The sequence below is a fragment of the Manis javanica genome, chromosome 3 (genome assembly GCF_040802235.1).
Source record: "Manis javanica isolate MJ-LG chromosome 3, MJ_LKY, whole genome shotgun sequence".
Lineage (NCBI taxonomy): Eukaryota > Metazoa > Chordata > Mammalia > Pholidota > Manidae > Manis > Manis javanica.
The window spans coordinates 28155885-28170470 of record NC_133158.1 but is presented as its reverse complement, the minus strand read 5'-3'; the positions used below and the strand labels follow the sequence as shown (position 1 = coordinate 28170470).

General features: G+C 38.7%; 1 protein-coding gene across 4 annotated transcripts in view; it reads right to left on the bottom strand.

Moving 5' to 3' along the window:
- Window positions 1–14586, bottom strand: part of GRM7 (glutamate metabotropic receptor 7) — a 933157-nt gene that overhangs the window by 502232 nt on the left and 416339 nt on the right. The gene's annotated exons all lie outside the window — the stretch shown is intronic.

Here is a 14586-nt window from a genome sequence, read left to right as displayed (position 1 = left end):
AAGTAGTAAGAGGCTAGAATAAAGGCAGAACTGAAAGAAGACTGTCAGTAACATATTAGACTCAAGATCTGCAGCTATGGCCCACAGACCCTTTGCCTGTTTTTGTAAATAAAGTTGTATCGGAACAACCACACCCACTCTTTTAGGGATAGGCTGTGGATCTTTTTGCATTACAACAGTAGAGTTGAGTAATTTTGACAGAAGTTGTATGGTCCTTGAGAAAAAGTTTGCCCACAAAGATTCCTGTTCAGACAGTTCTCTGACTTGCTTTTGGATAGGGAAAGGAAGAACATCATAGGAGAAAACTCATTTCATTGAAAGCTTACCATATCCTGGGTAGTGTGCTACCTGCCTGATGTAAGTTTCTCATTTCTTACTTGCACTCAATCACTCCATTAGGTAGGTTGGAACAGTCATATTTCATGGATGATCAAACTATGGCATCAAGGAGGACAACTTCCCACAGCTTCCTAGATAGTAACCAATAATGTCAAGTCGGCCTTTCTTCAAAGTCTAAGGTGTTTTTACTTTATCTCATTGTGACTCTGCTTTAGAAATGTGGATGTGTGGTGTGGAAGGCCTTTGAAGAGGGGGACACGAGTCACACCAGGCAAATTCCTACCTTGCTATCTAGTACGCCAAAATGCTTTTAGCAATTCATTCAACTAATGTCTACTGAGTAACTTCTGCTCTCAAAACTGATTGCAAGCAATGAAAATGAAGCAGTGGACAAAACAGAAAATAAATATCCCTGCCCTAATGGACTTTATTAGTAGCTAAAAAAAAAATAAAGATGAGATGTCTGATGGTGATAACTGATCAGAAGAAAATATAACCGTGTAAAGTGAAGCTAAACTAAACTAAAATAATGTAAAGTGCAAAGAATATAAAAGAATGTAAAATAAAGGAATGTATTTTTGGAGGGTCCATTTTAAACAGGGAAAGCTATTCAGAGAAAGTGACTGGATTTGGCCTGAGGAATCAATCCCATGCAGAGGGAATAGTGAATGTGATAAACCTGAAGTGGAGCAAATGAGGAACCACAGGGAAGTCAGTGCCACCAGTGCTTGAAGGGTGAGAGGCTCAAGAGTGGGGATGGAGATAAGGGAGGATGGCCGAGTGAGGCGTGGAAGATCTAAGCTGTAACAAGAGAAGTTAACTAGAATGATGTTCACATCATTTGAAGGCTACTGTTACTGACATCATTGTGATCCAATCCTATGGTGCACGAACTATATCCCTCAGTGCTGCAGGGTTCTATTTGGAAGGTATAAATGGAGTTTGGTATTCTTTCCACCACCTGGGTTAGGCCCATAAACAAGGAGTATAAAATACAATAATTATCTCCTAGATACTCTGTAGGTTTCCCAGGGCATCTAATAATGCAGACAGCTTAAAGATGAAGGCTTCTTAAGACAACTGCTAAACGTCAGCATTGGAAAGGTATAAGGGACGAGAGGAATATCAAAAGGGAAGGAACACAGGCTTCAGGCCTGTGCTCAAATTCTGCCCCCCCTGCCACTTAATGTCCAAGTGACCTGGCACAAGGGACCTCTTCTGAGCTTCAGTTGCCTTATCAGTGAATGGAGATAAGATACTTCCCTCTGAAGTTCATTGAGGACCAAATGAGTTTACTTGGGTTCTCATAGGGCTGTACATCAAGAAGCATTTAATAATTCCTCTCCCTTTTCCATTACCAGCATCAGTGCCCTGAGTGACTGAAGAAGGCAGAGTAATCCAAGGAAGAGAGCCCCTTGATCAGACAACTATTACTCTTTGTCAAACAATCCCAAACACAGTGGTTTGCAACCATATGTATTTATTGTTGCTCAGGAATCTCTGGGTGGTTCCGCCAATCTAAGCCAGGATTGGCTGACCTTTTAGGCCTGGATCCTGTGTCTGTAAGCCAGCTGGGTCAGAGGCTGTGGGCTAGGTGTTTTAGGAAAGGTATCACTCACAAGTCTGGTGGTTGGCTGGAGCAAGAGTAGGAACTGGTGCTCAGATCTCTTATCATTCACCTGGCTAGCCTGAGTCATGGATACAGGAAGGCATGAAAAATGAAGACCATAACCAATTTACTACATCTTGTTTGGAAAAAGGAAAAACCCATTTGTCCACATTTGTGGTAAAAATAAACTGAGAGAAGGTATGTAAGAGATCTACAGCCTGTTTGGCATTTCCTAGGCACCCAGTAAATGCTGGTGCCTTTGCTATCGCTGTTTAATTTTTGCACTGTAATTCAATCAAGTATTTGTTTTCACAGGTTACTCTTTTCAGACAAAAAGTAAACTCTAGGTAGACTTAATTCTGGTTGAAAAACAAATTATATGTATGTTATATTCTTTGCATCTACTTTAGCAGTGATGAATATTATCTGTGTAGAAAGCTTAAAAATACTATGTGTTTCCAATGTGAGTTAAATGCATTTGGATCCTTTCTGCAACATGGTAAACTGAGAAGCAGGATTAAATGCCTGGTGAGGGTGCCACTGGCATTCATTATGAAGGGTCTATTTGGTGGCTTAAGTCAAGTGGCTGGAGGTGTTGGTGTAACTCAGTGCCAGCACAATCCTTTAGGGCTGGAGACAAAGCCTGATCAATATTTCAGCATAACTGGGAGGCCACAAGCTCTTATCAGTAATATAGAACCATTGATACAGGGAGTGGCCAAGTTAGCAGGATAAACAGATCTCTTCAAAGATGGTCAAGAAGCGACAGACTATAACCACCCATGCACATAAAATGCTGTACCAAATACAGTGAGCAACTCGTCCTACATACCAAGAGCTGAAAAATGTTATTTACAGGGCCATAAAATTGCAGAGGCACAATGCAGGAAGGACTATGTACAAATATCCAGGACATCCACATGTAAACAGTGAGGAAAGAAAACACTGGCAGCTCCTGTCCTTTATTATCTGATGGGTTGATGGGTTAGTGATAACCAGCAAGGTGATGGAGGGTTTCAGGCGAAAAGCTTTAAAACCTGGTTTTCAGATTTCAAGACTGGAAACTTTATTCTAAGGAGTGAGGTGCTTAGATAATAACTAGGTATCAAAATGGATCTACAGAGGGGTGACAAATATTATAAAGTTCAGTCTATTAACAGGCAAAAAAACACAGATGAACATCATATTGCAGAGGTCTGTCCTAAAATGGATCCAAGAAAAACACCTTAATGAGTTTAATGAAGGAAGTTTTGATCTGGCAGCTTGCAAGAATATTAAGTAGTAAAGCAAAACACCATCTCCAATGGCAAATAGATTCTGGAAAAATGTCAGAAATCTTTCATCTTTACTGCTATGCTAACAAATGATCCCTCAGAAAGAGTGCTTTTTAAACTAAGTAGTGTTTTGTAAACTAATGACCTTTTCCCCCAAAAATAAAGCAACTATTTTATGTAGGTGTTGCCAGAAAAATATGTGGAAAATGAAACTTTTAAAATTATTTTTCTGAGAAACATTTATCACACAGTGTTACTCCTTAGGTAAGATACTTGACACATGTGTCATCAATGGACATTTGTTGAATGAAGATTTTATTGAGTGTGTTTTTATGGGTCAGGCCCATTACTAAGTGCTTTATAAATATTATCTTATTAGAACAATCCTATGATGCAGGTACTATTATTACTGGTGGAGAAACTTATCCAGAGAAGTAAGTAATGTGCAAAAAGTGGTGTGGCTGTAAGTGGTAAAGCTGGAAATTCGTTGTGCAGTTGGAATGCACATTAACCACTATTTCCTTTTCCCCAAGTGTAATAATTAACACTAATGAGGCATGTACCCATTTTCTAATGAACCTCAGAATCCAAGCTAAAAGGTCGAATTTGGTTTTCATTTCTGAAAGTTGTCTCATTTTTTAGTATTTTACTACAACAAATTTTTCTGTGTAAATATGGGACATAATCTCATTTTCTTAAATCCCATTACAATTTGTTGAAGAATCCCTTTCCTCTGACTATTATTATAAAGATTTATATCTTAAACATCTAAAACTGTGCTAAAGTCACGATAGGGCAACCAAAAGTAGGACCAGTTGATAGCAGTTGCAAGAAGAAAATATAATGTTCCAAGCTACTTGAAAACGCTGTGAGCTGCTTTGGGAAATAATAAGTGACTCATGGTGGGAGGCACCCAAGGAAAGGCTAGGTGGCCGCTCAGGAGGGGCGCTGCAGATTAAACCATAGATGAGGAGGGGACAGATGGATCGGATGGCCTCCCTTCTAGCCTAGAGATGCCACGGGAATCCAATAAATCAGGTTTACTCACTGCAGTTTGGACTTATTTTGTGAAAGAAAGGTTCTGACTTGTTTAAAAGTCACAGTCTGTGTGAGAACTGAATGAGCAGGTCTAGTCACCCAACACTTCTCCTTCCTCCAGCGCAGTGCCGTGCGTCTAGTGGGTATTCAATAAATGCCCATTTCTAGATTGCTCATTTTGGTACAGTTACAAAAACACCATAGAGTGTTTCAAAAAGGCTATTATAGATTTTTATTCTCCCTGCTCAGACTCGATAAGCTGTGAGGCTCTGAGAAATCTCATTTACAATAGCTGGTACAATCTGATACCACAATCATAACTTTGTATTAGTCTCTTCATCCTTATTCCTATGTTTTCCAACAATTACAGCAGTGGTTACTTCCCACTGTATCAGAGGATTAGTCACTGATGTTTAATCAGGGAAAGGATCATAATTAATCAAAGTGCCCATTGAGAAGAACTTGCCAGTGGTTGGGAAGACTTTCTAGCCTTCTGACAATCTATCTTGGAAAGCTGCAATATGCAGATGAAATAAACTGGGCTTTCTCAATTCAAACTGTAATTCTGTAACTTCAATGATCAAGTTTTCTAGAATTCTCAACTAGGACATATATATTCAATTCTGTAGTTTGGAACATACAATCAATTTTTGAAGTAAAAGGGAAAAAGGAGGAAAAAATATAAAAGGACCGAACCAAAACTTGGTAACAGCTTTAAAATGATTCAACACAAAGAGCTGTTTGACCACCACTCTCTCTATAGCCCTGGAAATACAATAGGAGCCTGTATTCAGACAGGCTCTTGATTCACTGGGCATTCCCATCAGGGTACTCCTAAGTATCTGTAACTATTCATGCACTACATCATCTGAAGATCCACAGAAGGAAGCCACCTAGAAGGAGCACGAAAGGCATGTTAGGAGGCCTGAAAGTTCACCACAAACAATTCAAAACTGAGTCCATCAGACCAAGCCGGAGTCTCAGATCTGCTTCCAGCAGTTGATGTGCAAAATGTTGGTAGCAAAAGTAGCTCCTGCAATCAGGCTGTTGAGTGGATAAACTGAATTAAAGCTTGCAAAGCACTCAACACAGGACCTGGTGCATGAAAAATGCTGCCAGAAGTTAAGAGGTCTTTTGTCACATTCTGCAAGAGCCCTCGTCTAACTCTCCGTATTACAAGAAGCGTCAAAGGATGTTGACGGACCGATGTCCCTGCCATACAAACTGACCCCTAGAAAACTTTTTGCCCGTTACCTTTGTGCACCTGTCATCTGGTGCTTTGAGTCAATTTTCTCCCAGTCCCACACAGATCTTTCTCAGCTGGCATAGCCCAAAAGGGAGTCTGTGGCGGGTATGAAGGAAGATAAATGTTCAGAGTCTATCTTCCTGCTTTTTAAAAAATCATATCTGTGTCCCAACTCAGTACATGATAGAGAGATGTCATTACACATTTGTCCAAACATACAGAATGTACGACACCAAAAGTGAAACTGGAGGTGAACTATGGACTCTGGATGATAATCGTTAACAAATGGACCCCTGGGGGGGGTATTGATAACGGGAGGCTATGCATGTTTGGAGGGAGGGGACATAGGGGGAATCTCTGTACCTTTCTCTCATTCTCTGTACCTTCCTTAGACTGCTCAAAAAAAAAGTATTTTAAAATGAGCATTAATAAATTATGAAAAATAAGCTTAGTCTGACTTTGAAAAGTTGACCTGTGTTTTGGAAAAAACTGATCTATATTTTGAGTCTGTCTAGAGCCAACACTGTGAATTTGACTTGTGGACAAGATCTGAGTGAGAAAAGATGTTGGAAGAGACTCATCCCAAATACAGGAGAGAGCTGGCCCACGGCCCCTGTGCTGGGAACTTATGCTATTTCTCCCTCTTTAACAGGCTTTCCTCTCACTTGTTGAAACAGCTATTGGTGCATCAAGAGGCATCTCAGGTGTTACCGCATCCACAGATTCTTCCTTTCCTGCTACTTTACAAAGAGTTAATCACCTATTTCTCTGTCCTGCTTGACTATCTTGGATGCACTTCTGTTCGATGTACCGTGCACAGCTATTTGTTCACACCCTCCTTCCCCCGCAGCTCCCGTGGGGCTGGGGTGCGTGTGTAGCACTGGCACCTCATATGATGCCCAGCATAAGGTGGGTCTTGATAAATGTTGAACTGCCCCACTGGAGGGCAGTAGTTAAGGGGGCAGATTGAGATGAGCACAGCCTGATTACATCCAGACCTGTCTCTTCCTACTCGGAGGTCCTTGCACAATTGCTCAAACCTAAACTGCCTCAGTGTCCTCATCTGTAAACAGACAACCATACCTATCGCATAGAGATGTTGTGAGGATTGAAGAAATCAGCACATGGGAAGTCCTCAGAGCAGCGCCTCCCACACACTAAGAGTGCAGTAAATGCCAGGTGTCATGATGATTGCTGTTTCTGTTACAGGGATTTATCTGTTTAAATCTGTCATGTCATCACCCAGGAATATCCCAGCAGAGATGCTTTGTATTGGTTAGCCTTGGAACCTGACCAGTATAAACAGTGTTCTGGAGAAAAAAAAAATACTTTCCCAATTAAAAAAAAAGATTTCAGATAAAAATATTTTAAATGCCATCTGTTCACAGGTTGGAGATGGCCAATTTGATGAAATTCTAAAGTGGCATCTTTAAGTGCTAACATCATACTATCCGACACTTTTTATTGGCTACCGAGTTTATTCCAGTCATCTCTGTAGGGCACATATTCTTTGGATATATTGTGTGTGCAACAAAAAAAAACTGACTGGAGTCTAGGAATCATCAGCTCACATGCCAAGTGCCTAATTCACGGTCCACGGCTCCCAGAGCCTTAGGAGGGAGGGGTGACATCTGGACCAAACAAAGCTGTCAAACAGAGCACCCCTCTTCCGCTGTCTTCCTATCTCCCATTTGCCACCCCCAGCACACACAGAAACACACACACACAGTATATAACAGCTGCAAGTTTTGGAGTTTAAGCCTACTGGCTGGCTGGATTTTCAGTGTTCCTGGGAATAAGTGAATGAATGGTGTTCCTTGCGGTCCAATTGAGGTGCTAATGACCTATATCATTATTTCCCTGCTACAAAATTCATAAATATACCAAAAGGCCTTATGCCATAGCCGCTTCCCAGAATCATTCCTACATTCACAATCCTGTTTGCTCTGTTTTGTCTTCACTGCAGCAAGTGTAATGCTGTTTACAAAACTTGCTTACCACATCAGATTTTAAGCCTTTCCAGATAGCTGTCAATTCACAAATGCTTTCAGAAAAAAAAAAAAATTCTGTTCTTATACAAACAAAATCTCTTTGAAACCTTAAAGTCATTGGTCCATATCCAATTTATAATCTACATCCAATTTCTCATCACCTACAGTGCACTCAGTGACTTCAGAGGAATCTTGGACATTTTCAAGAGAAGAATCAAGTTACACCAAATGCCTCCTATAGTAAAAGAAATGAACCTTTGCTTAGAACTGAACATCAAATAACAGGTGCTGGTGCATTCTTAGTCTGATGACTAGAACTCAAGTAACTTCTACATAATAGCAACCTGTTGATCCTTGACAGATGGTGTGAAAGCCCAGCACTAGATGGCCTTGCTTATACCTTTAAAATGGTAAGCATCACCTTTTCTATTTTAGTTTTTAATTCCTTTCAAGTGTTAGGTACAGAATTTTGTTTCTATTCTAAAACATTTGTGAACATATATTTATTTCATTATTAATTGAATAAATTTGAGTAGGTAATTTCTTCCCGACATAAGGGTTCAAGTAGAGATAGGAAATTGCTGATCCATGAAGTCTATAAACCTAAAGAAGCATTAAACATCTGTCAATCACACACACACACACACACAAAACTGTGTGTAGAGTGAGCTGAACTGGGAAAGGGAAGAAGCTTATTTGTTTCTTGTTTTTTTCTCCAGAGAGTATTACCCATTAAAATCCATCTTCTCTGCAATTTTTCTCATATAACATTGAAACTGACTCAATATTTTTCAACCTCCTATTGGGTCGACTAAGTAGGACAATGGATAAATGACTAGAATCTTCATATGTAGATGAGAGGTAGATTAACAAAGTATTCACACAGTACTTGGGTTTGAATCCTACCTCTGCCACTTCTGGATGTAAGACGTTGGTCAAATTTCTTAACTCTCTGTGCCTGTTTCTTCAGTTCTAACAAGGAAATAATAAAACAGCTTACCTCACTGGGCTGTTGTGAAGAGTACAGGAGCTAGGCCATGCAAGGGCTTAAGTCAGGGCCTGCTATACAGTATTAAAAGTTATCTAAGGATAAACAAAGTTTCCTTTTCGGAGTAACCATTTTGTCTCTTTTACTGTTTTAATGTCATGGATGGGAACATTGGAAGGTAAACACCAGATCCATGAATTAGCCCACAGCACCCTCAGCTAAGGCAGGAGGATTAAGTGACTTTCCTAAGTGACTGTGTAGTTGATCCCAATGGACATCAGGCCAAGTACTCCAGTCTACTTATGCTAACTTCAGGATTCTTTTCACTGCATGATTCCATGAGGTCTTAAAAGAAAAAGACTGATGTATTTTTCTTTTGTTTAAAAAAAAATTCACTACTATCTCAACATATTATGTATTACATAAAGCTATCAATATTTAACCCAATCAACCAACGGTTGACCACATCTTTATCACATCACTGTCAAAGCTACTGTCCTTCAGCATTCTAGGCACCTAAAACACAGGTACCAGCACTGTCCACATCAAGAAACCCAAGGAATGGAGATATTAATTAATTAATTTATATCACACAGTTGGTGGAAGAAGCCATGGTTAAAATCCAGCACACTTGATTTCAAATTCCATGAACCTTTTGTTGAAAGAACTTCACCATGAGAATGGAGATCATGGTTAGAGAGGCCTCTGTTATTCTTGCCTGTTTAACACCCAGTTCTGTTTCTTCTGCTAATGCCTTAGAACTTTTATTTGAGAAGCTGTCCCTCTTGCACTGGACACAGTAAGACTGCTGTACAAGGGGCACTCACAATTCTCCCCACTCCTGTGCAAAGGACAGAGACATGAACCAAGCGAGGTGAATCATTCACTCTTGCCCTAAAATTCAATTCTTTCAGATTTGGTGCATATTCTCAGAGATTACTTAAGCAAGGTCTCAAGACTAGATTCCTAAAGGTGTGGTATCCTGAAATTCCTGAATCCTCTTTCACCACCTGTTTTCCTGGATTGTATTTCCTATTCCCTATCCCTCTAGTCAATTTGTGTTTTGTCAGTATTGTCCAGGATCAATATCTATTTCTTACTGCCAAGAAGTTATAATTATATATACATGGGCATTCACCTTAAACATAGTTGTATAGAACACCTGCTGTTTTATTTATTGACATAATGTTCAGCACTGCCTCTCACCCATTATTAGCCCATGTGTCTCACCACAGGTGTCAGGTTGGGCAATCGTGGCACTAAATGAACCTCGTCACAGATACAGGCTCACAGATGAATTCATGACATTAGTTGGTAACATTGGAGCTAACCATGGGTATTTTTTTTAAAACAAATTGGAAAGGAATATCTTTTTGGTTGCTTTGGGAGAGGCAGTGACTAGATGAAGCTTTTAAATTAAAGTAGACAGATGACAGTGAAAGAGATCTAACTCTGACAAAGTATTTGAAACCAGGGGTCCTACTATCCCTAATGCTAGGAGCCATCCTGGGCTTTTAAATCATCTAAGCCATGGTGTTGCCTATCTCTCTTTTACGAGTTGTATTTCTATCACTTGCTACCTAAAGTGTCTTATCCAATATGATAGCCAGTAAAAATTCCTCTCTTGGTTTGGTTCTGATGCTAACCAACATGACAGTAACACTACTGTTTAATGCTTTTGGGGAATAACTGTAATCTAAAACATAGCTTCCACTTGTGAGGTTCTTACTATGTGTTTTTATGGTGATAAGAATTTTGTGTTTGCCATTTCATTTTAAGAGTTATAATAACCACATGTGGAAGCAGTGTTATTTTACTACCACTTTGCAGATATGAAAATCATAGGAGCGAATGGTTAAGTGTTTTATCTGAAGTTGGACTGAAAGAGGTGGGCATAGGACACAATCTGAGGTCTCTAGAACTCAATGCTTCTACCTTCAATGGACAACATGGTGACATAATTGAAAAAAAGGCACTAAACTCCAGAGGCAACAGTTGTTATATCATCTGCTAGAATGCTAATAACCATGTTGTACAAAGTTGCCCAATTATTCTAGAAAAAATTATTGCCCTTCATTTTCTAAATGCTCAAACTATGAACATTCATTCAGTATGAATTAAATCCTTGTGAGTTCCCATGGAGTCATATAAATAGTAAAATTACAACTGAAAAAGGAAATCCAAAAATAAATTATATCTAGTATAGAAAATGATTAATATATGACTAAATAAGACTTTTATAGTTAAACAGGCTGAATATTGGAAGAGATACCTTAATTAATATTGAAATAATTTGAATAAAAATTATGCCAGATAATTGTAAGTGAAATCTATTTTCTTCTAATCTCTAGGTAATTCATTTACCTCAAGCAAGTCTTAACTAGATCAGAATGCCCTTGAAAGTGCCCTCTGAATATGTTTAGTGGTAAGTGAAATTTATTTATAGGAACAATTTAGAGAAATGCCACTCTTAGGCTTTATATAGTTTGATCCTGAAACAAATGTTTGTGATGAAGTAATAAAAACCCTTAAAATAGGGTTTATTATCATGCAAATTTCCTAGGAGCACACTATAGAGTGTAACACAGCTTGAGGACTTTCACAGTACCAAAGTAGGTAAACGAGGGGATCAACTGAACTTAATGCACAAAAGGGCAGGGAGCTGTTTTTATACAACTTCAAATAGGAAATTCAGACTTTTCTAATTACCTTCTGTGATAGACACACACTAAGGTGACTGAATGATCCATGCCCCTTGCATAAATGCCTCCCCCTGTGACTTGCTTCTAACTGAGATACTATGTCAGAGTGAATGGGATTTCACTCCTATGATTATATTATTCAGGACTCCATCTTAGCTGACTGGCATGAGAGAGACTCTCTGCTGGCCCTGGAGAGGTGACAACCATAGGGAAGGAGACATGGCAGGATACCAGGGAGGCAGAGAGAGGAAACGACTAAAATGTGAGTCAGCAAGGAAGTAGCTTTGCAGATTACAGTGTATAAACTGACTAAATATTACACTAATTAGCAATGAAGTTATAATGATCAAAACTAAAGAAAAACATTAACAGTTTTCAGTACACAATTTGAACTAAATACAGCAGAAAGACATATACAGAGTGGGCAAAACCACTGATATGGAGTTTATAAATGCTTTATATTTGAAATTGGATGGTGACTTAGAGATACGTGCCCAACTCTTGTATGACCAGCACCCCGACCACCACTACACATACTCCATCAAACACACATCCGCCATTCTATCAAAACTTTATGAACATAACCAAAGGAATATAGAGAAAGAGAAGGCCCTCCATAGTTGTTGGAAATAAAAGTATGCACAATGCCTATTCCCAAAATTTGAGATATTTTGCTAGTAGTGGTTTGGGGGAATAATTTGAAGAAATATAATTTGCTCAGTGAAAACCCTGCACTATGCCCTCCCTTCCTCTTATTGTTCTTAAATAGGAAATAAAACACTGGACAAAATGGTTCGCTGTGGGATCTACAAGGACCGCTATCTTTGAATTATGTCTCTAACTCTAGATCAACAGCTTTTGAATGTAGTTTCTCTAGGATAATTGAGGGCAAGAAACACATCAAAGAAACAGCCAACAAACATTTGGGACAGTCCCTGAGTCAACAGGTACGAGTAATAAGAAAGAAGACATGAATAATATAAAAAATATAGACACCAGATGATAGAGCAGCTTCACTTATATAAAGAAGAACCCGGGAAGAAATCAATTTCCTCTGCACAGCAGCTGACAGCTGCTGCTTCCTCTTCACGGTTCTCCAACTGGAAAAATCCCTAGAATGACTATATATATTTTCTATCAATTGGCTCTCAGTTTAAGGTACAACAATGAAATTCCAAGAGCATCCTTGTGGACAATAGGGGCAAAAGGAATTTTCTTACCACATTTGCAGAAAACGTCAGGTGAGAGAAGACTTCCTTATGCACAGATGAATACACAGAGAATACCCAAACTGAGGAGAGCATGTAACTCAAGAGAGAGAAGAGTTTGAAACAAACTTCCTTAGGAGGTAAAAAATAAACATTAGACAGAATATATCTGGTGATTATAATAAAATCAGATGTAATACAGAGCAAGAAATGAGAGATGAGCTAGAAGATAAAATTTACTGATGCTAGTGCAAAATTAAAAGTAGACCCAGAAGCAGTGGAGGAAAGAGGCTACAGAAGTGTAGCAGTGTGGTAAGGAGGCTTTAGGACAATTCTAGTGCTCAAGGGCAAACAAAGAGAATGATCAGTACAATAAGAGTTATGAAATTACAGTATGAATGAAACAAAACAAAAACTGAGATAATTAGTGATCCTCAAGAGCAGAATGAAAGGAAACCAAACAACACCCAAAGTCAAATGCATGAAAAATTTCTCAGTGCAAAGATACAAAGATCTTCCCAATTAATTGGCAAGATTAATAGGAAAAAAATAACCTACATAGTTTAGTTAAACATATACATTTCAATAACATGTATGTAAATGTAAAAATGTCATAGACAAAGGAGAAAATGTGTTGTGTCCTCTTCAACACAGGCTTAATAATATGAATAAAATTTTAAGAAAATGTGTGATTCCAAAATTCACTATCCAGACTTGTCATTTATGTTGATGACAAGAGATAAATATTCTTACAAATTCAAATTCTAAGAAAACAAACTGGATAAACTTGCTGAAAGACTGGAAATGAAAAAAGAAATAATTTAAGGATAAAATCAATTCTAATTAACACTTTTGAAATGTACTGCAAATCTCAAGATCACACCAACAAATCTAGGCGAGTATGGTGTGCAAAGGGAAACTGAGACGGAGTTAATTCCATTGCCTGCTATATTTATTTCCTATTACCACCACAACAAACTATCACAACTTTAAAACAGTATGTGTTTATTATCTCATACTTCTGTAGATCAGAAGACTAGTGGAGTCAGCTAGTCTCTGCTTTGTGTCTCACAAGGCTGAAATCAAGGTGTCAGGAGGGTTACGTCCCTTTCTAGGGGCTCTGGGGAAGAATTAGCTTCATACTCCTTAAGGCTACTGGCAGAATTCAGTTCTACATGGTTGTATGACCGACATCATGTTTCCCAGCCGGTGTCAGATGGGGGTCATTCTCCGCTTCTGGAACTTTCTGTATTTCTTAGCTCTTGGGCCCTTCCTCCATCTCAAAGCCAGTTATTGCCAAAGAGTCCTTCTCACCCCCAAAATTTCTCTGACTCCCCTTTTGATTTATCTTCTCCTCTCTTTCTTCCAAACACATCTCTCTTACCTAGTCTTCTGCCTTCCCGTTCCAGTTTTAGGGGCTCCTGTGATTACACAGTACTTACTCAGATAATCTAGGATAATCTCTCTATTTTAACATCTCATGCATGTGCAAAATCTCTCCACAGCACTACCTAGATTATTGTTTGACTGAATAATCAGGGAACAGGAATCTTTGTGTGAGACAGCTTGAAATGCTTCCTACCATACCTGGCAAAGGGGACATTCAGACATACTGTCATGTTGTTGGTGATGGTTTACAAATACAACTTCAAGGATGGAACAGAATGGAGAGCCCAGAAACAAACCCATGCATATATGGTCAATTAATATATGATAAAGGAGCTAAGAATATTAAATGGGGAAAAGACAGTCTCTTCAATAAATAGTGTTAGGAAAACTGGACAGCTACATACAAGAGAATGAAACAGGATTACTGTATAACTCCATACACAAAAGTAAAATCAAAATGGATTAAAGACCTAAATGTAACACATGAAGCCATAAAACTCTTAGAAGAAAACATAGGTGAAAATCTCTTGAACATAAGTATGAGCAGTTTTGTCCTGGGCACACCTCCTTGGGCAAGGGAAGCAAAATAAAAAATGAACAATTGGATTACATCAAACTAAAAAGCTTCTGTACAGCAAAGGACACCATCAGCAGAACAAAAAGGCAACCTAAGGTATGGGAGAATACATCCATAAACAATTATCTGATAAATGGTTAAAGTCCAAAATATATAAAGAACTCGTATACCTCAACACCAAAAAACAAGTAACCTGATTAAAATATGGACAGAGGACATGAACAG